Raw genomic sequence first — 18,215 nt, 5'->3', positions numbered from 1 at the left:
ATGCATGCTTGTGTTGTTTTCTTCTTCTGTTTGTTTATTTATTTATTTAATTCTGTACTCGCTGGCAGGGGAGGGTCTTTTTCGCGCGTTTTCCGTTTTCCCTCCGTTTTTGTTCTTTTTTTTTTTTTTTTTTTTTTTTTTTTTTTTAACTCGATATGTTGTTTGGCTTGTCTCTTTGTGTTCTTTTGTGTCCCCTTCTGCTCTTTAGGCAAGGACGACCGTCCCGCTCAGGTGTGACGTCATCAGGACTCGTGCGTTTTAACTGGAGGAGAAGACAAAAAAGTTGAAGGTTGTCTTCCCTCTCAATCTGCCCTTGCTCCCTGCCTTCCTCCAGCTGCCTCGGCCCTTTCTGGACCTCGGAGGGGTTTGGTGGGTTACGGGTATAGCTCGGGTTTCTCTTCATTCACGTATAAATCTTTCGCCTTTTACTAAAGATTTCCGTGGAGGGGAACGTTGACGAGTATTGCTTATTTTTTGAAAGCTTTGCTTTTAGCGAAGCTGCTCATCTCAGTACCAAAAAAAAAAAAAAAAAAAAAAAAAAGACAGACAGAGAGAGAGAGAGAATGAAAACATGAACGAATCAATAAATAATAATAATAAAAAAAAATAGACTAGGAAGGAATGATGACAAAAGAAAACAGTAAAAAAAAAAAAAAAAAAAAGTTTGTAAGGAATAATGGTAAAAGACAGACCTCTTTGAACAATGGCTAGAGTAGGGTGACGTTAAATGGGTGGGACATCTGTTGGCTTCGCCGCTTAGTAGCTACATAGTAAAAAGAAGGGCCCCGCAACCAGGTGGCGATATTCGGGTTATCGCTTCTCGGCCTTTTGGCTAAGATCAAGTGTAGTATCTGTTCTTATCAGTTTAATATCTGATACGCCCTCTATATGAGGGCTACATATTAAATGGATTTTTAGAACAGGGAGCCAGAACAGGAGCTTGCTCCTTCTGCTCCACGCATCGACCTGGTATTGCAGTACCTCCAGGAGCGGTGCACCTTCCTTACAGCGGTGCAAAGAAAGAAGAAACGACTGGGTCGTTGGCTAAGTGCTCAAGAGGGCTGGAATTGATCGGGGGATGGTCAGTTCCTGTGATCTGTCTTGTTTTTTTTCTGCTTGTGTTTTGAAGTGAACCCATGCATGCTTGTGTTGTTTTCTTCTTCTGTTTGTTTATTTATTTATTTAATTCTGTACTCGCTGGCAGGGGAGGGTCTTTTTCGCGCGTTTTCCGTTTTCCCTCCGTTTTTGTTCTTTTTTTTTTTTTTTTTTTTTTTTTTTTTTTTAACTCGATATGTTGTTTGGCTTGTCTCTTTGTGTTCTTTTGTGTCCCCTTCTGCTCTTTAGGCAAGGACGACCGTCCCGCTCAGGTGTGACGTCATCAGGACTCGTGCGTTTTAACTGGAGGAGAAGACAAAAAAGTTGAAGGTTGTCTTCCCTCTCAATCTGCCCTTGCTCCCTGCCTTCCTCCAGCTGCCTCGGCCCTTTCTGGACCTCGGAGGGGTTTGGTGGGTTACGGGTATAGCTCGGGTTTCTCTTCATTCACGTATAAATCTTTCGCCTTTTACTAAAGATTTCCGTGGAGGGGAACGTTGACGAGTATTGCTTATTTTTTGAAAGCTTTGCTTTTAGCGAAGCTGCTCATCTCAGTACCAAAAAAAAAAAAAAAAAAAAAAAAAAGACAGACAGAGAGAGAGAGAGAATGAAAACATGAACGAATCAATAAATAATAATAATAAAAAAAAATAGACTAGGAAGGAATGATGACAAAAGAAAACAGTAAAAAAAAAAAAAAAAAAAAGTTTGTAAGGAATAATGGTAAAAGACAGACCTCTTTGAACAATGGCTAGAGTAGGGTGACGTTAAATGGGTGGGACATCTGTTGGCTTCGCCGCTTAGTAGCTACATAGTAAAAAGAAGGGCCCCGCAACCAGGTGGCGATATTCGGGTTATCGCTTCTCGGCCTTTTGGCTAAGATCAAGTGTAGTATCTGTTCTTATCAGTTTAATATCTGATACGCCCTCTATATGAGGGCTACATATTAAATGGATTTTTAGAACAGGGAGCCAGAACAGGAGCTTGCTCCTTCTGCTCCACGCATCGACCTGGTATTGCAGTACCTCCAGGAGCGGTGCACCTTCCTTACAGCGGTGCAAAGAAAGAAGAAACGACTGGGTCGTTGGCTAAGTGCTCAAGAGGGCTGGAATTGATCGGGGGATGGTCAGTTCCTGTGATCTGTCTTGTTTTTTTTCTGCTTGTGTTTTGAAGTGAACCCATGCATGCTTGTGTTGTTTTCTTCTTCTGTTTGTTTATTTATTTATTTAATTCTGTACTCGCTGGCAGGGGAGGGTCTTTTTCGCGCGTTTTCCGTTTTCCCTCCGTTTTTGTTCTTTTTTTTTTTTTTTTTTTTTTTTTTTTTTTTAACTCGATATGTTGTTTGGCTTGTCTCTTTGTGTTCTTTTGTGTCCCCTTCTGCTCTTTAGGCAAGGACGACCGTCCCGCTCAGGTGTGACGTCATCAGGACTCGTGCGTTTTAACTGGAGGAGAAGACAAAAAAGTTGAAGGTTGTCTTCCCTCTCAATCTGCCCTTGCTCCCTGCCTTCCTCCAGCTGCCTCGGCCCTTTCTGGACCTCGGAGGGGTTTGGTGGGTTACGGGTATAGCTCGGGTTTCTCTTCATTCACGTATAAATCTTTCGCCTTTTACTAAAGATTTCCGTGGAGGGGAACGTTGACGAGTATTGCTTATTTTTTGAAAGCTTTGCTTTTAGCGAAGCTGCTCATCTCAGTACCAAAAAAAAAAAAAAAAAAAAAAAAAAGACAGACAGAGAGAGAGAGAGAATGAAAACATGAACGAATCAATAAATAATAATAATAAAAAAAAATAGACTAGGAAGGAATGATGACAAAAGAAAACAGTAAAAAAAAAAAAAAAAAAAAGTTTGTAAGGAATAATGGTAAAAGACAGACCTCTTTGAACAATGGCTAGAGTAGGGTGACGTTAAATGGGTGGGACATCTGTTGGCTTCGCCGCTTAGTAGCTACATAGTAAAAAGAAGGGCCCCGCAACCAGGTGGCGATATTCGGGTTATCGCTTCTCGGCCTTTTGGCTAAGATCAAGTGTAGTATCTGTCTTTTTAAAGACGGGCTGCACTTGCTGAAAGAGCAGGATGGCAGAGGAGGCGACCATGCCGGCCCGAGTGGTGCGGCTTAAGAACACCGTCAGGGTGGAACTGGCTAAGGACGCCCCTCAGGACGTGAGGGACCGGTTTGGCTGGGATTGGCTGGTGCTGAGGGTCCTGCAGGGACTTCTGGGCATCGAAAAGAACAAAATTTTCTGCCTGCAGGACTTCTCTGGCGCCGGCTTTCTGGATGTGACCCTCTTCACGTACCTGGACTGCTCGGCCTTCTACGAGGGGTGCAGCCGACTGCGAGACCACGACCTGCTGCGGGGCATCACCTTCTCCCCGCTCTTCGCCCTGGAAGAGGTGCCTATCACCGTCCACCTCTACAACCCGTACGTGGAGGACGGGATCATCCGCGCCTTCCTGGCCAGGTACTGCAGCGCCGTGTCAATGGGAGAGCGACTTCGGGGAAGGTACGGCATTTGGAACGGGAAGCGGCGGTTCCAGGTCCGGCTCCGGGCGGATCCGGCAGCCCCGGGGGCTTTCCTGCACCCCCCGGGGAGCTTTGCCATCGGGCCCCACCGCGGCTTCCTCCACTACCCGGGGCAGCCTCTGTACTGCCGTCGATGTGGAGGCCTGGGCCACGCCAAGGAGGCGTGCCCGGGACTGCGCTGCCGCTTCTGTGGGAAGGACGGCCACACCGCGGCGGACTGCGAGGCACCTAAGGCCTGCAGCATCTGCGGGAGCGACCAGCACCTCTTCCGGGGCTGCCCGCAGCGGACGGCGCCAACGGCCGGCAGTACCGAAGACCGCCCGGGACCCAGCAAGGCTGCCGGCGTTCTAGCCGGCCCCCCACCCGGCCCGGCGGCCGGTCCGGCAGAGCCGGCAGAGGATGCGGCGGGTCCTTCCGACCCTCCGCCGCGCCGGGACTCGCCTGCAGCCAGCACTCCGGTCCCGGCTCCCCGCCCGCCACCCGAGACTGGCCGAGCGGCCCTGGAGGGCCCGGCCACGGGAGATCCGGCGGCCCAGCCCGGCCCGGAGGACACCGCCGACGAGCCCGCCCTGGGAGCGCGCCCTGACTCCGGGGTCTGGACCCCCCTCAATTGGGCCGAGGCCCTGGAGGCCCTCGACCTCCCCAGTGCCCGGCAGCCTGTGGACTGGGCGGAGGACGGCATCCCCGACAGCATGGAGGACATGGACTCGGGACCGTCACCGGGCCCTTCCAGGGTCCGGCCCGCCGGGGACGCGGGGGGCGACCGGGACAGGGAGTCCAAACGCCCTCGCAGCTCGGTGGGGAGTGAGTTCGACCTCCTCTCCGTGGAGCTCTCCGGGGCTGGGGACACCCAGCCGCCAGGGACGGGGACCCAGCCCCCGGCCACCGCGGCCTCCCGGGACATGGAACTTTCGCCCTTGCTTCTGAGCGCGGACGAGAGCAGCCAGGGAGATGAACACGGGGGGGAAGACTGGACAAGGGTGATGCCCAAGCGGCCCGGGAGGGGGAGGGCGAGAGCTCGCGATTCTGATGGAGGGACGGGTTAGGGAGTGCCCTCTAGGGGCCCTCGGAGGGAGGGTAGGTGGGAGGTGGGTTTGGTGCACGGCGGAGGGGTGGGGGGTGAGTGGTTGGGAGGGAGGTGAGTGTTGTGGGGAGTGGGGGTGGCGGGGGCGGGGTGTGATCCCTAGTCGGGAGGGCCAGCAAGGGGCGGGGTTAGGTGGTCTTTTTCTCCCCTCCCCATGGCGGATCTGAAGGTAGGTACCCTCAATGTTCGGGGGCTGAAGAATGGGGACAAGCGGAGGGCAGTGTTTGGGAGCCTGCGGGACACTAAACTCGATCTTGTTTTCCTGCAGGAGTGCCACATTGACTCGGAGGACACCCGGCGGCGTTTCGGGGAGGACTGGCAGTGGGGGCCCTCGGCATGGAGCGCGGGGACTGGGAGAGGGGACGGGGTAGGTCTCCTTTTCCGCTCCCACGACTTCGCTGTGACGGCGGTCCTGAGTGTGGTGCCGGGGAGGGTGATATGCACCGATGGTACGTGGAGGGGGCTGAGGTTCCGGGCTGTAGGGGTGTATGCCCCCAGCAGGATAGGGGAGCGCCGGGGGTTTTTCGGAGCTCTGGCACCGCTGCTCTGTACCGGCCGGGTGCTGGTGGTGGGGGGAGACTTCAACGTCGACCCCGACACGTGCCCGGGGGGGGAGCTGGCCCGGGTGATGGCAGGTGCGCAGATGGTAGACGCGTATAGGTCGGTCGAGCCGCACGCAAAGGGTAACTCCTGGAGGAACTCCAGGGGGGACGCTTCGAGGCTCGACCACCTGTACGTGGGAGAGGGGACGGAAGTGCGGCACTGTACGGTGTCGCCGTTCTGGGCCTCCGACCACTGCCTGGTCAGCATGGAGGTGAGGACAGCGGGGCTCCGGACGGGTAGGGGCCTGTGGAGGATGAACACATCTTTCCTCGCAGACCCTGCCTTCCGGGCCGTCTTCCGACAGCTGTACCGGGGCTGGAGGCAACTCCGGGGGCGGTACGGGACGCAGGGGGAGTGGTGGGAGGACACCAAGCGCAGGGTTGCCACCCTTTGCCGGTGGTGGGGGAGGGAGAAAGCGAGGCGTAGGAGGGAGTGGCTCGCCTCCTGGTCGGACGCCCTGTCCGCGGCCTGGCGCGGAGGCGACCAGACCCGGATCAGGGAGGCCAGTGAGGTCCTCAGGGCGTACCATCAGGCCGCGGCCCGCCGACACTGCGCTTTCGTGCGGGGGCAGAGGCTGGAGCTGGACGAGCGTCCGACCCGCTTCTTTTTCGGCTCCGTGCGGGAGCGCAGGGGCCGGCAGTATGTCGAGGGGTTTAGGGACGGAGACCGGCTGGTCACCTCGGTCGAGGGGATGCTCGGCTTGGCGCGTTCCTTTTACGGGGACCTCTTTGGACGGGGGTCGATGGGAGAGGACCACGCGGCGCCGTTTCTCGACGGCGTCCGGGACCGTCTGCCGGAAGCGGAGAGGCGGGAGCTGGAAGCCCCCATCGCTCTGGAGGAGATGGAGAGCGCCATGCGCTCCCTGAACACCGGGGTGGCCCCCGGAGGGGACGGCCTCCCGGCGGAGTTCTACAGGTCCTTCTGGCCGTTGGTCGGACCGGACCTGGCGGAGGTCTACCGGGAGGCCGGTGGTCTGGGCCACTTGCACGGGTCTGCCCTCACGGGGCACATCGCGCTACTGCCGAAGAAGGGCGATCGGGCCTCGCTGTCCAATTGGCGGCCCATCACTCTCCTTACGGCGGATTATAAGATCCTGGCGAAGGTATGGGTCCTGAGGCTTAGGAGGGTCATGGCGTCGGTGGTCCATCCCGACCAGACGTGTGGCGTGCCGGGCCGCATGTGCGCCATGAACCTGGCGCTCGTCCGCGACGCTTTGGCCTGGGCGGAGCAGCGTCGGGTTCCACTGGCCCTCTTGGGCCTCGATCAGGAAAAGGCTTTTGATCGGGTGAACCACGACTTCCTGTTCGCCGTGTTGGAGAGGATGGGCTTCGGCCCGGCCTTTCTGGCAGCGGTGCGCCTGCTCTACAGGGGGGCGGTGAGCCGTGTGGGGGTGAACGGGTACTACTCCGGGCTTCTGGAGCAGGGGGGGGGGGTCAGACAGGGCTGCCCCTTGTCCCCCCTCCTCTACGTTCTGTATCTGGAGCCCCTGATGGAGAGGATCAGGCGGGACCGCGCCTTTGGGGGCCTCCACATCCCAGGGGGGAGGGGGTTGGCCGCCAAGGTGTCGGTGTACGCAGACGACGCGACGCTGTTCCTGGGGGCGGACGGGGACTTCCGGGTTGCCGGCGCGATCCTCGAGGCGTTCTCGGACGCCACGGGGGCCCGCATCAACCGCGGGAAGTCTGCGGTCTTGTACGCCGGAACCTGGGCCGGAAGGAAGGATGTGCCGGGGGGTTTCACCCTTTGTCCGGACGGTCTCAAGATCTTGGGCGTTGTCTTTTGGAGAGAGGGCAGCGCCCAGAAGAACTGGGAGGCCGCCCTGGGGAAGCTGCAGGCAAGGGCGGAGATCTGGGGCAGGAGGGACCTTTCGCTGACGGGCCGGGTGCTCGTGGCGAAGGCGGCCCTCATGGCCAGCCTGAACCACCTGGCGTACGTGTTTCCCGTCCCGTTTGTGACGGGCAGGCGGCTGGAACGCCTGCTTTACTCGTTCGTGTGGTGGGGAAGGCAGGAGAAGGTGAGCCGCCGGGTCATGTATCTGGACCGGAAAAAGGGAGGGAGGGGGGTGCCCTGCGCCCCGTACAAGGCCCTAGCCCAGTTTGTGGCCTTCCACGCCGGACTGGTGGAGGGGTCCGCGGGTCACGCCGCGAGCCTCTTCGCCAAGTTCTGGGTCGCCTTCCCCTTGCGGGCGGCGGTCCCGTGGAGGGGGACGGAGCCGTGGTCGGAGGACCGCCCCTGGCACTACCAGAGGATGGCCGAGTTCGTCCGCGACAACCCCTGGTGCTTGGAGGACGGCCTGGTGCTGGACCATAAGGGTCTGTACAGGGCCTGGAGGGACAGGCACGTGGCTCCGGTCACGGGCGAAAGGCCCGTGATCCTCGGCGCGGACTGGCCCGCGCTCCAGCCCGAGTGGCTGGACGGCGCCAGTGCCGACCTGCACTGGCTGGGGGCCCTGGACCGCCTGCCCGTCAGGGAAAGGTTACACAGGCACGGGGTCGCTCGCTCGCCGTTGTGCCCGGCAGGGTGCGGCGGCGAGGAGACGGTCGGCCACGTCATGTGGTCGTGTCCCGTCGCCTCCGCTCTCTGGGCCAGGGTGTCGGATTGGTGGCGGTCGGTGGGGGGCCACCCCCCCCTGGACAGGGAACTGGTCCTCTACGGCCGGAGGCTGCGTCAGGCCCCCCCGGCCGTGGCGCGAGCGCTATGGGCCGCCGTGTCGGCAGCGAAATGCGTGCTCTGGGGCGCCCGTTGTGAGTGCCTCCAGCGGGCCGCCCCCCGGGTGGACCCCGAGTCGATGATGGCAGCCCTCCGCAACAGGATCCGCCAGGTAAGGAGGGGGGGAGGGGCGGGGGAGGGAATCGTCAGGGCGGGAGTAGGGCGGCTGGACGAGGGCGGTTTCGCAGGCCCCACCGTGCTGGGGCGGCCGTGGTGGCCGCGGGGACTGGGGGGGCCTTCCTGACCCCAAGCCCCCGGTCGGTGAGCGGGGTCCGGGAGGGGGGGGGGGTGGGGGTTTGTTGGGCGGGCGGGACTCTGTCGTGCCGGGCGGGGGCCTGTTTGAGGGCGGGGGTGATGCGTCGGGCCGCGCGGGAGAATGCTGTGGGATTTTGTTGGGACGGGAGGGTTTTATTCGGGGGGGGTGGGGGCTGTGGGACTGTGTTGGTGTGGGTGGGTTTTGTGGGGGGGGGGTTTTGTGGGGACGGTTTTTGGGGTCGGGCGGGTCTTTCCGGGTGTTTGGTTTTTGGGGGGTGGGTACTGTGGGACTTTGTTGGACTAGGGGTGGTGGGGAGTGTGGTGGTGGGTGTGCACGTGTTTTTGAGTTGATTGGAATGTGAAATACATAGAATAAGCCGTGGGTTTACCCCGATTAAAAAAACAAAAACAAATCTGTTCTTATCAGTTTAATATCTGATACGCCCTCTATATGAGGGCTACATATTAAATGGATTTTTAGAACAGGGAGCCAGAAACAGGAGCTTGCTCCTTCTGCTCCACGCATCAGACCTGGTATTGCAAGTACCTCCAGGAGCGGTGCACCTTCCTTACAGCGGTGCAAAGAAAGAAGAAACGACTGGTCGTTGGCTAAGTGCTCAAGAGGGCTGGAATTGATCGAGGGGATGGTCAGTTCCTGTGATCTGTCTTGTTTTCTTCGGCTTGTGTTTTGAAGTGAACCCATGCATGCTTGTGTTGTTTTCTTCTTCTGTTTGTTTATTTATTTATTTAATTCTGTACTTGCTGGCAGGGGAGGGTCTTTTTCGCGCGTTTTCCGTTTTCCCTCCGTTTTTGTTCTTTTTTTTTTTTTTTTTTTTTTTTTAACTTTTTTTTTTTTTTTTAACTCGATATGTTGTTTGGCTTGTCTCTTTGTGTTCTTTTGTGTCCCCTTCTGCTCTTTAGGCAAGGACGACCGTCCCGCTCAGGTGTGACGTCATCAGGACTCGTGCGTTTTAACTGGAGGAGAAGACAAAAAAGTTGAAGGTTGTCTTCCCTCTCAATCTGCCCTTGCTCCCTGCCTTCCTCCAGCTGCCTCGGCCCTTTCTGGACCTCGGAGGGGTTTGGTGGGTTACGGGTATAGCTCGGGTTTCTCTTCATTCACGTATAAATCTTTCGCCTTTTACTAAAGATTTCCGTGGAGGGGAACGTTGACGAGTATTGCTTATTTTTTGAAAGCTTTGCTTTTAGCGAAGCTGCTCATCTCAGTACCAAAAAAAAAAAAAAAAAAAAAAAAAAGACAGACAGAGAGAGAGAGAGAATGAAAACATGAACGAATCAATAAATAATAATAATAAAAAAAAATAGACTAGGAAGGAATGATGACAAAAGAAAACAGTAAAAAAAAAAAAAAAAAAAAGTTTGTAAGGAATAATGGTAAAAGACAGACCTCTTTGAACAATGGCTAGAGTAGGGTGACGTTAAATGGGTGGGACATCTGTTGGCTTCGCCGCTTAGTAGCTACATAGTAAAAAGAAGGGCCCCGCAACCAGGTGGCGATATTCGGGTTATCGCTTCTCGGCCTTTTGGCTAAGATCAAGTGTAGTATCTGTTCTTATCAGTTTAATATCTGATACGCCCTCTATATGAGGGCTACATATTAAATGGATTTTTAGAACAGGGAGCCAGAACAGGAGCTTGCTCCTTCTGCTCCACGCATCGACCTGGTATTGCAGTACCTCCAGGAGCGGTGCACCTTCCTTACAGCGGTGCAAAGAAAGAAGAAACGACTGGGTCGTTGGCTAAGTGCTCAAGAGGGCTGGAATTGATCGGGGGATGGTCAGTTCCTGTGATCTGTCTTGTTTTTCTTCGGCTTGTGTTTTGAAGTGAACCCATGCATGCTTGTGTTGTTTTCTTCTTCTGTTTGTTTATTTATTTATTTAATTCTGTACTTGCTGGCAGGGGAGGGTCTTTTTCGCGCGTTTTCCGTTTTCCCTCCGTTTTTGTTCTTTTTTTTTTTTTTTTTTTTTTTTTAACTTTTTTTTTTTTTTTTAACTCGATATGTTGTTTGGCTTGTCTCTTTGTGTTCTTTTGTGTCCCCTTCTGCTCTTTAGGCAAGGACGACCGTCCCGCTCAGGTGTGACGTCATCAGGACTCGTGCGTTTTAACTGGAGGAGAAGACAAAAAAGTTGAAGGTTGTCTTCCCTCTCAATCTGCCCTTGCTCCCTGCCTTCCTCCAGCTGCCTCGGCCCTTTCTGGACCTCGGAGGGGTTTGGTGGGTTACGGGTATAGCTCGGGTTTCTCTTCATTCACGTATAAATCTTTCGCCTTTTACTAAAGATTTCCGTGGAGGGGAACGTTGACGAGTATTGCTTATTTTTTGAAAGCTTTGCTTTTAGCGAAGCTGCTCATCTCAGTACCAAAAAAAAAAAAAAAAAAAAAAGACAGAGAGAGAGAGAGAGAGAGAGAGAATGAAAACATGAATGAATCAATAAATAATAATAATAAAAAAAAAATAGACTAGGAAGGAATGATGACAAAAGAAAACAGTAAAAAAAAAAAAAAAAAAAGTTTGTAAGGAATAATGGTAAAAGACAGACCTCTTTGAACAATGGCTAGAGTAGGGTGACGTTAAATGGGTGGGACATCTGTTGGCTTCGCCGCTTAGTAGCTACATAGTAAAAAGAAGGGCCCCGCAACCAGGTGGCGATATTCGGGTTATCGCTTCTCGGCCTTTTGGCTAAGATCAAGTGTAGTATCTGTTCTTATCAGTTTAATATCTGATACGCCCTCTATATGAGGGCTACATATTAAATGGATTTTTAGAACAGGGAGCCAGAACAGGAGCTTGCTCCTTCTGCTCCACGCATCGACCTGGTATTGCAGTACCTCCAGGAGCGGTGCACCTTCCTTACAGCGGTGCAAAGAAAGAAGAAACGACTGGGTCGTTGGCTAAGTGCTCAAGAGGGCTGGAATTGATCGGGGGATGGTCAGTTCCTGTGATCTGTCTTGTTTTTTTTCTGCTTGTGTTTTGAAGTGAACCCATGCATGCTTGTGTTGTTTTCTTCTTCTGTTTGTTTATTTATTTATTTAATTCTGTACTCGCTGGCAGGGGAGGGTCTTTTTCGCGCGTTTTCCGTTTTCCCTCCGTTTTTGTTCTTTTTTTTTTTTTTTTTTTTTTTTTTTTTTTTAACTCGATATGTTGTTTGGCTTGTCTCTTTGTGTTCTTTTGTGTCCCCTTCTGCTCTTTAGGCAAGGACGACCGTCCCGCTCAGGTGTGACGTCATCAGGACTCGTGCGTTTTAACTGGAGGAGAAGACAAAAAAGTTGAAGGTTGTCTTCCCTCTCAATCTGCCCTTGCTCCCTGCCTTCCTCCAGCTGCCTCGGCCCTTTCTGGACCTCGGAGGGGTTTGGTGGGTTACGGGTATAGCTCGGGTTTCTCTTCATTCACGTATAAATCTTTCGCCTTTTACTAAAGATTTCCGTGGAGGGGAACGTTGACGAGTATTGCTTATTTTTTGAAAGCTTTGCTTTTAGCGAAGCTGCTCATCTCAGTACCAAAAAAAAAAAAAAAAAAAAAAAAAAGACAGACAGAGAGAGAGAGAGAATGAAAACATGAACGAATCAATAAATAATAATAATAAAAAAAAATAGACTAGGAAGGAATGATGACAAAAGAAAACAGTAAAAAAAAAAAAAAAAAAAAGTTTGTAAGGAATAATGGTAAAAGACAGACCTCTTTGAACAATGGCTAGAGTAGGGTGACGTTAAATGGGTGGGACATCTGTTGGCTTCGCCGCTTAGTAGCTACATAGTAAAAAGAAGGGCCCCGCAACCAGGTGGCGATATTCGGGTTATCGCTTCTCGGCCTTTTGGCTAAGATCAAGTGTAGTATCTGTTCTTATCAGTTTAATATCTGATACGCCCTCTATATGAGGGCTACATATTAAATGGATTTTTAGAACAGGGAGCCAGAACAGGAGCTTGCTCCTTCTGCTCCACGCATCGACCTGGTATTGCAGTACCTCCAGGAGCGGTGCACCTTCCTTACAGCGGTGCAAAGAAAGAAGAAACGACTGGGTCGTTGGCTAAGTGCTCAAGAGGGCTGGAATTGATCGGGGGATGGTCAGTTCCTGTGATCTGTCTTGTTTTTTTTCTGCTTGTGTTTTGAAGTGAACCCATGCATGCTTGTGTTGTTTTCTTCTTCTGTTTGTTTATTTATTTATTTAATTCTGTACTCGCTGGCAGGGGAGGGTCTTTTTCGCGCGTTTTCCGTTTTCCCTCCGTTTTTGTTCTTTTTTTTTTTTTTTTTTTTTTTTTTTTTTTTAACTCGATATGTTGTTTGGCTTGTCTCTTTGTGTTCTTTTGTGTCCCCTTCTGCTCTTTAGGCAAGGACGACCGTCCCGCTCAGGTGTGACGTCATCAGGACTCGTGCGTTTTAACTGGAGGAGAAGACAAAAAAGTTGAAGGTTGTCTTCCCTCTCAATCTGCCCTTGCTCCCTGCCTTCCTCCAGCTGCCTCGGCCCTTTCTGGACCTCGGAGGGGTTTGGTGGGTTACGGGTATAGCTCGGGTTTCTCTTCATTCACGTATAAATCTTTCGCCTTTTACTAAAGATTTCCGTGGAGGGGAACGTTGACGAGTATTGCTTATTTTTTGAAAGCTTTGCTTTTAGCGAAGCTGCTCATCTCAGTACCAAAAAAAAAAAAAAAAAAAAAAAAAAGACAGACAGAGAGAGAGAGAGAATGAAAACATGAACGAATCAATAAATAATAATAATAAAAAAAAATAGACTAGGAAGGAATGATGACAAAAGAAAACAGTAAAAAAAAAAAAAAAAAAAAGTTTGTAAGGAATAATGGTAAAAGACAGACCTCTTTGAACAATGGCTAGAGTAGGGTGACGTTAAATGGGTGGGACATCTGTTGGCTTCGCCGCTTAGTAGCTACATAGTAAAAAGAAGGGCCCCGCAACCAGGTGGCGATATTCGGGTTATCGCTTCTCGGCCTTTTGGCTAAGATCAAGTGTAGTATCTGTTCTTATCAGTTTAATATCTGATACGCCCTCTATATGAGGGCTACATATTAAATGGATTTTTAGAACAGGGAGCCAGAACAGGAGCTTGCTCCTTCTGCTCCACGCATCGACCTGGTATTGCAGTACCTCCAGGAGCGGTGCACCTTCCTTACAGCGGTGCAAAGAAAGAAGAAACGACTGGGTCGTTGGCTAAGTGCTCAAGAGGGCTGGAATTGATCGGGGGATGGTCAGTTCCTGTGATCTGTCTTGTTTTTTTTCTGCTTGTGTTTTGAAGTGAACCCATGCATGCTTGTGTTGTTTTCTTCTTCTGTTTGTTTATTTATTTATTTAATTCTGTACTCGCTGGCAGGGGAGGGTCTTTTTCGCGCGTTTTCCGTTTTCCCTCCGTTTTTGTTCTTTTTTTTTTTTTTTTTTTTTTTTTTTTTTTTAACTCGATATGTTGTTTGGCTTGTCTCTTTGTGTTCTTTTGTGTCCCCTTCTGCTCTTTAGGCAAGGACGACCGTCCCGCTCAGGTGTGACGTCATCAGGACTCGTGCGTTTTAACTGGAGGAGAAGACAAAAAAGTTGAAGGTTGTCTTCCCTCTCAATCTGCCCTTGCTCCCTGCCTTCCTCCAGCTGCCTCGGCCCTTTCTGGACCTCGGAGGGGTTTGGTGGGTTACGGGTATAGCTCGGGTTTCTCTTCATTCACGTATAAATCTTTCGCCTTTTACTAAAGATTTCCGTGGAGGGGAACGTTGACGAGTATTGCTTATTTTTTGAAAGCTTTGCTTTTAGCGAAGCTGCTCATCTCAGTACCAAAAAAAAAAAAAAAAAAAAAAAAAAGACAGACAGAGAGAGAGAGAGAATGAAAACATGAACGAATCAATAAATAATAATAATAAAAAAAAATAGACTAGGAAGGAATGATGACAAAAGAAAACAGTAAAAAAAAAAAAAAAAAAAAGTTTGTAAGGAATAATGGTAAAAGACAGACCTCTTTGAACAATGGCTAGAGTAGGGTGACGTTAAATGGGTGGGACATCTGTTGGCTTCGCCGCTTAGTAGCTACATAGTAAAAAGAAGGGCCCCGCAACCAGGTGGCGATATTCGGGTTATCGCTTCTCGGCCTTTTGGCTAAGATCAAGTGTAGTATCTGTTCTTATCAGTTTAATATCTGATACGCCCTCTATATGAGGGCTACATATTAAATGGATTTTTAGAACAGGGAGCCAGAACAGGAGCTTGCTCCTTCTGCTCCACGCATCGACCTGGTATTGCAGTACCTCCAGGAGCGGTGCACCTTCCTTACAGCGGTGCAAAGAAAGAAGAAACGACTGGGTCGTTGGCTAAGTGCTCAAGAGGGCTGGAATTGATCGGGGGATGGTCAGTTCCTGTGATCTGTCTTGTTTTTCTTCGGCTTGTGTTTTGAAGTGAACCCATGCATGCTTGTGTTGTTTTCTTCTTCTGTTTGTTTATTTATTTATTTAATTCTGTACTTGCTGGCAGGGGAGGGTCTTTTTCGCGCGTTTTCCGTTTTCCCTCCGTTTTTGTTCTTTTTTTTTTTTTTTTTTTTTTTTTAACTTTTTTTTTTTTTTTTAACTCGATATGTTGTTTGGCTTGTCTCTTTGTGTTCTTTTGTGTCCCCTTCTGCTCTTTAGGCAAGGACGACCGTCCCGCTCAGGTGTGACGTCATCAGGACTCGTGCGTTTTAACTGGAGGAGAAGACAAAAAAGTTGAAGGTTGTCTTCCCTCTCAATCTGCCCTTGCTCCCTGCCTTCCTCCAGCTGCCTCGGCCCTTTCTGGACCTCGGAGGGGTTTGGTGGGTTACGGGTATAGCTCGGGTTTCTCTTCATTCACGTATAAATCTTTCGCCTTTTACTAAAGATTTCCGTGGAGGGGAACGTTGACGAGTATTGCTTATTTTTTGAAAGCTTTGCTTTTAGCGAAGCTGCTCATCTCAGTACCAAAAAAAAAAAAAAAAAAAAAAGACAGAGAGAGAGAGAGAGAGAGAGAGAATGAAAACATGAATGAATCAATAAATAATAATAATAAAAAAAAAATAGACTAGGAAGGAATGATGACAAAAGAAAACAGTAAAAAAAAAAAAAAAAAAAGTTTGTAAGGAATAATGGTAAAAGACAGACCTCTTTGAACAATGGCTAGAGTAGGGTGACGTTAAATGGGTGGGACATCTGTTGGCTTCGCCGCTTAGTAGCTACATAGTAAAAAGAAGGGCCCCGCAACCAGGTGGCGATATTCGGGTTATCGCTTCTCGGCCTTTTGGCTAAGATCAAGTGTAGTATCTGTTCTTATCAGTTTAATATCTGATACGCCCTCTATATGAGGGCTACATATTAAATGGATTTTTAGAACAGGGAGCCAGAACAGGAGCTTGCTCCTTCTGCTCCACGCATCGACCTGGTATTGCAGTACCTCCAGGAGCGGTGCACCTTCCTTACAGCGGTGCAAAGAAAGAAGAAACGACTGGGTCGTTGGCTAAGTGCTCAAGAGGGCTGGAATTGATCGGGGGATGGTCAGTTCCTGTGATCTGTCTTGTTTTTTTTCTGCTTGTGTTTTGAAGTGAACCCATGCATGCTTGTGTTGTTTTCTTCTTCTGTTTGTTTATTTATTTATTTAATTCTGTACTCGCTGGCAGGGGAGGGTCTTTTTCGCGCGTTTTCCGTTTTCCCTCCGTTTTTGTTCTTTTTTTTTTTTTTTTTTTTTTTTTTTTTTTTAACTCGATATGTTGTTTGGCTTGTCTCTTTGTGTTCTTTTGTGTCCCCTTCTGCTCTTTAGGCAAGGACGACCGTCCCGCTCAGGTGTGACGTCATCAGGACTCGTGCGTTTTAACTGGAGGAGAAGACAAAAAAGTTGAAGGTTGTCTTCCCTCTCAATCTGCCCTTGCTCCCTGCCTTCCTCCAGCTGCCTCGGCCCTTTCTGGACCTCGGAGGGGTTTGGTGGGTTACGGGTATAGCTCGGGTTTCTCTTCATTCACGTATAAATCTTTCGCCTTTTACTAAAGATTTCCGTGGAGGGGAACGTTGACGAGTATTGCTTATTTTTTGAAAGCTTTGCTTTTAGCGAAGCTGCTCATCTCAGTACCAAAAAAAAAAAAAAAAAAAAAAAAAAGACAGACAGAGAGAGAGAGAGAATGAAAACATGAACGAATCAATAAATAATAATAATAAAAAAAAATAGACTAGGAAGGAATGATGACAAAAGAAAACAGTAAAAAAAAAAAAAAAAAAAAGTTTGTAAGGAATAATGGTAAAAGACAGACCTCTTTGAACAATGGCTAGAGTAGGGTGACGTTAAATGGGTGGGACATCTGTTGGCTTCGCCGCTTAGTAGCTACATAGTAAAAAGAAGGGCCCCGCAACCAGGTGGCGATATTCGGGTTATCGCTTCTCGGCCTTTTGGCTAAGATCAAGTGTAGTATCTGTTCTTATCAGTTTAATATCTGATACGCCCTCTATATGAGGGCTACATATTAAATGGATTTTTAGAACAGGGAGCCAGAACAGGAGCTTGCTCCTTCTGCTCCACGCATCGACCTGGTATTGCAGTACCTCCAGGAGCGGTGCACCTTCCTTACAGCGGTGCAAAGAAAGAAGAAACGACTGGGTCGTTGGCTAAGTGCTCAAGAGGGCTGGAATTGATCGGGGGATGGTCAGTTCCTGTGATCTGTCTTGTTTTTTTTCTGCTTGTGTTTTGAAGTGAACCCATGCATGCTTGTGTTGTTTTCTTCTTCTGTTTGTTTATTTATTTATTTAATTCTGTACTCGCTGGCAGGGGAGGGTCTTTTTCGCGCGTTTTCCGTTTTCCCTCCGTTTTTGTTCTTTTTTTTTTTTTTTTTTTTTTTTTTTTTTTTAACTCGATATGTTGTTTGGCTTGTCTCTTTGTGTTCTTTTGTGTCCCCTTCTGCTCTTTAGGCAAGGACGACCGTCCCGCTCAGGTGTGACGTCATCAGGACTCGTGCGTTTTAACTGGAGGAGAAGACAAAAAAGTTGAAGGTTGTCTTCCCTCTCAATCTGCCCTTGCTCCCTGCCTTCCTCCAGCTGCCTCGGCCCTTTCTGGACCTCGGAGGGGTTTGGTGGGTTACGGGTATAGCTCGGGTTTCTCTTCATTCACGTATAAATCTTTCGCCTTTTACTAAAGATTTCCGTGGAGGGGAACGTTGACGAGTATTGCTTATTTTTTGAAAGCTTTGCTTTTAGCGAAGCTGCTCATCTCAGTACCAAAAAAAAAAAAAAAAAAAAAAAAAAGACAGACAGAGAGAGAGAGAGAATGAAAACATGAACGAATCAATAAATAATAATAATAAAAAAAAATAGACTAGGAAGGAATGATGACAAAAGAAAACAGTAAAAAAAAAAAAAAAAAAAAGTTTGTAAGGAATAATGGTAAAAGACAGACCTCTTTGAACAATGGCTAGAGTAGGGTGACGTTAAATGGGTGGGACATCTGTTGGCTTCGCCGCTTAGTAGCTACATAGTAAAAAGAAGGGCCCCGCAACCAGGTGGCGATATTCGGGTTATCGCTTCTCGGCCTTTTGGCTAAGATCAAGTGTAGTATCTGTTCTTATCAGTTTAATATCTGATACGCCCTCTATATGAGGGCTACATATTAAATGGATTTTTAGAACAGGGAGCCAGAACAGGAGCTTGCTCCTTCTGCTCCACGCATCGACCTGGTATTGCAGTACCTCCAGGAGCGGTGCACCTTCCTTACAGCGGTGCAAAGAAAGAAGAAACGACTGGGTCGTTGGCTAAGTGCTCAAGAGGGCTGGAATTGATCGGGGGATGGTCAGTTCCTGTGATCTGTCTTGTTTTTTTTCTGCTTGTGTTTTGAAGTGAACCCATGCATGCTTGTGTTGTTTTCTTCTTCTGTTTGTTTATTTATTTATTTAATTCTGTACTCGCTGGCAGGGGAGGGTCTTTTTCGCGCGTTTTCCGTTTTCCCTCCGTTTTTGTTCTTTTTTTT

The 18,215-nt window shown here is 49.7% G+C and overlaps 22 non-coding genes and 1 pseudogene across 22 annotated transcripts; all 23 read left to right on the top strand.

Moving 5' to 3' along the window:
- Positions 1-383: 383 nt before the first annotated feature.
- On the top strand, positions 384-500 carry LOC125802811 (U5 spliceosomal RNA). Its single transcript, XR_007439862.1, has one exon. It is a non-coding gene; the product is annotated as a U5 spliceosomal RNA (small nuclear RNA).
- Positions 501-812: 312 nt separating this feature from the next.
- On the top strand, positions 813-1,003 carry LOC125802552 (U2 spliceosomal RNA). Its single transcript, XR_007439679.1, has one exon. It is a non-coding gene; the product is annotated as a U2 spliceosomal RNA (small nuclear RNA).
- A 516-nt stretch (positions 1,004-1,519) lies between these two features.
- Positions 1,520-1,636, top strand: LOC125802810 (U5 spliceosomal RNA). Its single transcript, XR_007439861.1, has one exon. It is a non-coding gene; the product is annotated as a U5 spliceosomal RNA (small nuclear RNA).
- A 312-nt stretch (positions 1,637-1,948) lies between these two features.
- Positions 1,949-2,139, top strand: LOC125802551 (U2 spliceosomal RNA). The gene has a single exon (XR_007439678.1). It is a non-coding gene; the product is annotated as a U2 spliceosomal RNA (small nuclear RNA).
- Positions 2,140-2,655: 516 nt separating this feature from the next.
- On the top strand, positions 2,656-2,772 carry LOC125802809 (U5 spliceosomal RNA). Its single transcript, XR_007439860.1, has one exon. It is a non-coding gene; the product is annotated as a U5 spliceosomal RNA (small nuclear RNA).
- Positions 2,773-3,084: 312 nt separating this feature from the next.
- On the top strand, positions 3,085-3,153 carry LOC125802679 (U2 spliceosomal RNA; annotated as a pseudogene).
- Positions 3,154-8,650: 5,497 nt separating this feature from the next.
- Positions 8,651-8,832, top strand: LOC125802642 (U2 spliceosomal RNA). Its single transcript, XR_007439726.1, has one exon. It is a non-coding gene; the product is annotated as a U2 spliceosomal RNA (small nuclear RNA).
- Positions 8,833-9,359: 527 nt separating this feature from the next.
- LOC125802807 (U5 spliceosomal RNA) lies at positions 9,360-9,476 on the top strand. Its single transcript, XR_007439858.1, has one exon. It is a non-coding gene; the product is annotated as a U5 spliceosomal RNA (small nuclear RNA).
- A 312-nt stretch (positions 9,477-9,788) lies between these two features.
- Positions 9,789-9,979, top strand: LOC125802550 (U2 spliceosomal RNA). The gene has a single exon (XR_007439677.1). It is a non-coding gene; the product is annotated as a U2 spliceosomal RNA (small nuclear RNA).
- Positions 9,980-10,507: 528 nt separating this feature from the next.
- On the top strand, positions 10,508-10,624 carry LOC125802806 (U5 spliceosomal RNA). The gene has a single exon (XR_007439857.1). It is a non-coding gene; the product is annotated as a U5 spliceosomal RNA (small nuclear RNA).
- Positions 10,625-10,938: 314 nt separating this feature from the next.
- LOC125802549 (U2 spliceosomal RNA) lies at positions 10,939-11,129 on the top strand. The gene has a single exon (XR_007439676.1). It is a non-coding gene; the product is annotated as a U2 spliceosomal RNA (small nuclear RNA).
- A 516-nt stretch (positions 11,130-11,645) lies between these two features.
- Positions 11,646-11,762, top strand: LOC125802805 (U5 spliceosomal RNA). Its single transcript, XR_007439856.1, has one exon. It is a non-coding gene; the product is annotated as a U5 spliceosomal RNA (small nuclear RNA).
- Positions 11,763-12,074: 312 nt separating this feature from the next.
- On the top strand, positions 12,075-12,265 carry LOC125802548 (U2 spliceosomal RNA). The gene has a single exon (XR_007439675.1). It is a non-coding gene; the product is annotated as a U2 spliceosomal RNA (small nuclear RNA).
- Positions 12,266-12,781: 516 nt separating this feature from the next.
- Positions 12,782-12,898, top strand: LOC125802804 (U5 spliceosomal RNA). Its single transcript, XR_007439855.1, has one exon. It is a non-coding gene; the product is annotated as a U5 spliceosomal RNA (small nuclear RNA).
- A 312-nt stretch (positions 12,899-13,210) lies between these two features.
- Positions 13,211-13,401, top strand: LOC125802866 (U2 spliceosomal RNA). The gene has a single exon (XR_007439916.1). It is a non-coding gene; the product is annotated as a U2 spliceosomal RNA (small nuclear RNA).
- A 516-nt stretch (positions 13,402-13,917) lies between these two features.
- On the top strand, positions 13,918-14,034 carry LOC125802803 (U5 spliceosomal RNA). Its single transcript, XR_007439854.1, has one exon. It is a non-coding gene; the product is annotated as a U5 spliceosomal RNA (small nuclear RNA).
- Positions 14,035-14,346: 312 nt separating this feature from the next.
- On the top strand, positions 14,347-14,537 carry LOC125802865 (U2 spliceosomal RNA). Its single transcript, XR_007439915.1, has one exon. It is a non-coding gene; the product is annotated as a U2 spliceosomal RNA (small nuclear RNA).
- A 528-nt stretch (positions 14,538-15,065) lies between these two features.
- LOC125802802 (U5 spliceosomal RNA) lies at positions 15,066-15,182 on the top strand. Its single transcript, XR_007439853.1, has one exon. It is a non-coding gene; the product is annotated as a U5 spliceosomal RNA (small nuclear RNA).
- A 314-nt stretch (positions 15,183-15,496) lies between these two features.
- On the top strand, positions 15,497-15,687 carry LOC125802864 (U2 spliceosomal RNA). Its single transcript, XR_007439914.1, has one exon. It is a non-coding gene; the product is annotated as a U2 spliceosomal RNA (small nuclear RNA).
- Positions 15,688-16,203: 516 nt separating this feature from the next.
- On the top strand, positions 16,204-16,320 carry LOC125802801 (U5 spliceosomal RNA). The gene has a single exon (XR_007439852.1). It is a non-coding gene; the product is annotated as a U5 spliceosomal RNA (small nuclear RNA).
- A 312-nt stretch (positions 16,321-16,632) lies between these two features.
- Positions 16,633-16,823, top strand: LOC125802863 (U2 spliceosomal RNA). Its single transcript, XR_007439913.1, has one exon. It is a non-coding gene; the product is annotated as a U2 spliceosomal RNA (small nuclear RNA).
- Positions 16,824-17,339: 516 nt separating this feature from the next.
- LOC125802800 (U5 spliceosomal RNA) lies at positions 17,340-17,456 on the top strand. The gene has a single exon (XR_007439851.1). It is a non-coding gene; the product is annotated as a U5 spliceosomal RNA (small nuclear RNA).
- Positions 17,457-17,768: 312 nt separating this feature from the next.
- LOC125802862 (U2 spliceosomal RNA) lies at positions 17,769-17,959 on the top strand. The gene has a single exon (XR_007439912.1). It is a non-coding gene; the product is annotated as a U2 spliceosomal RNA (small nuclear RNA).
- Positions 17,960-18,215: the final 256 nt, after the last annotated feature.

The sequence above is a fragment of the Astyanax mexicanus genome, chromosome 6 (assembly GCF_023375975.1).
Source record: "Astyanax mexicanus isolate ESR-SI-001 chromosome 6, AstMex3_surface, whole genome shotgun sequence".
Lineage (NCBI taxonomy): Eukaryota > Metazoa > Chordata > Actinopteri > Characiformes > Acestrorhamphidae > Astyanax > Astyanax mexicanus.
Note: the sequence above shows the minus strand (reverse complement) of the source record. Positions and strands in the feature narration are given on the sequence as shown.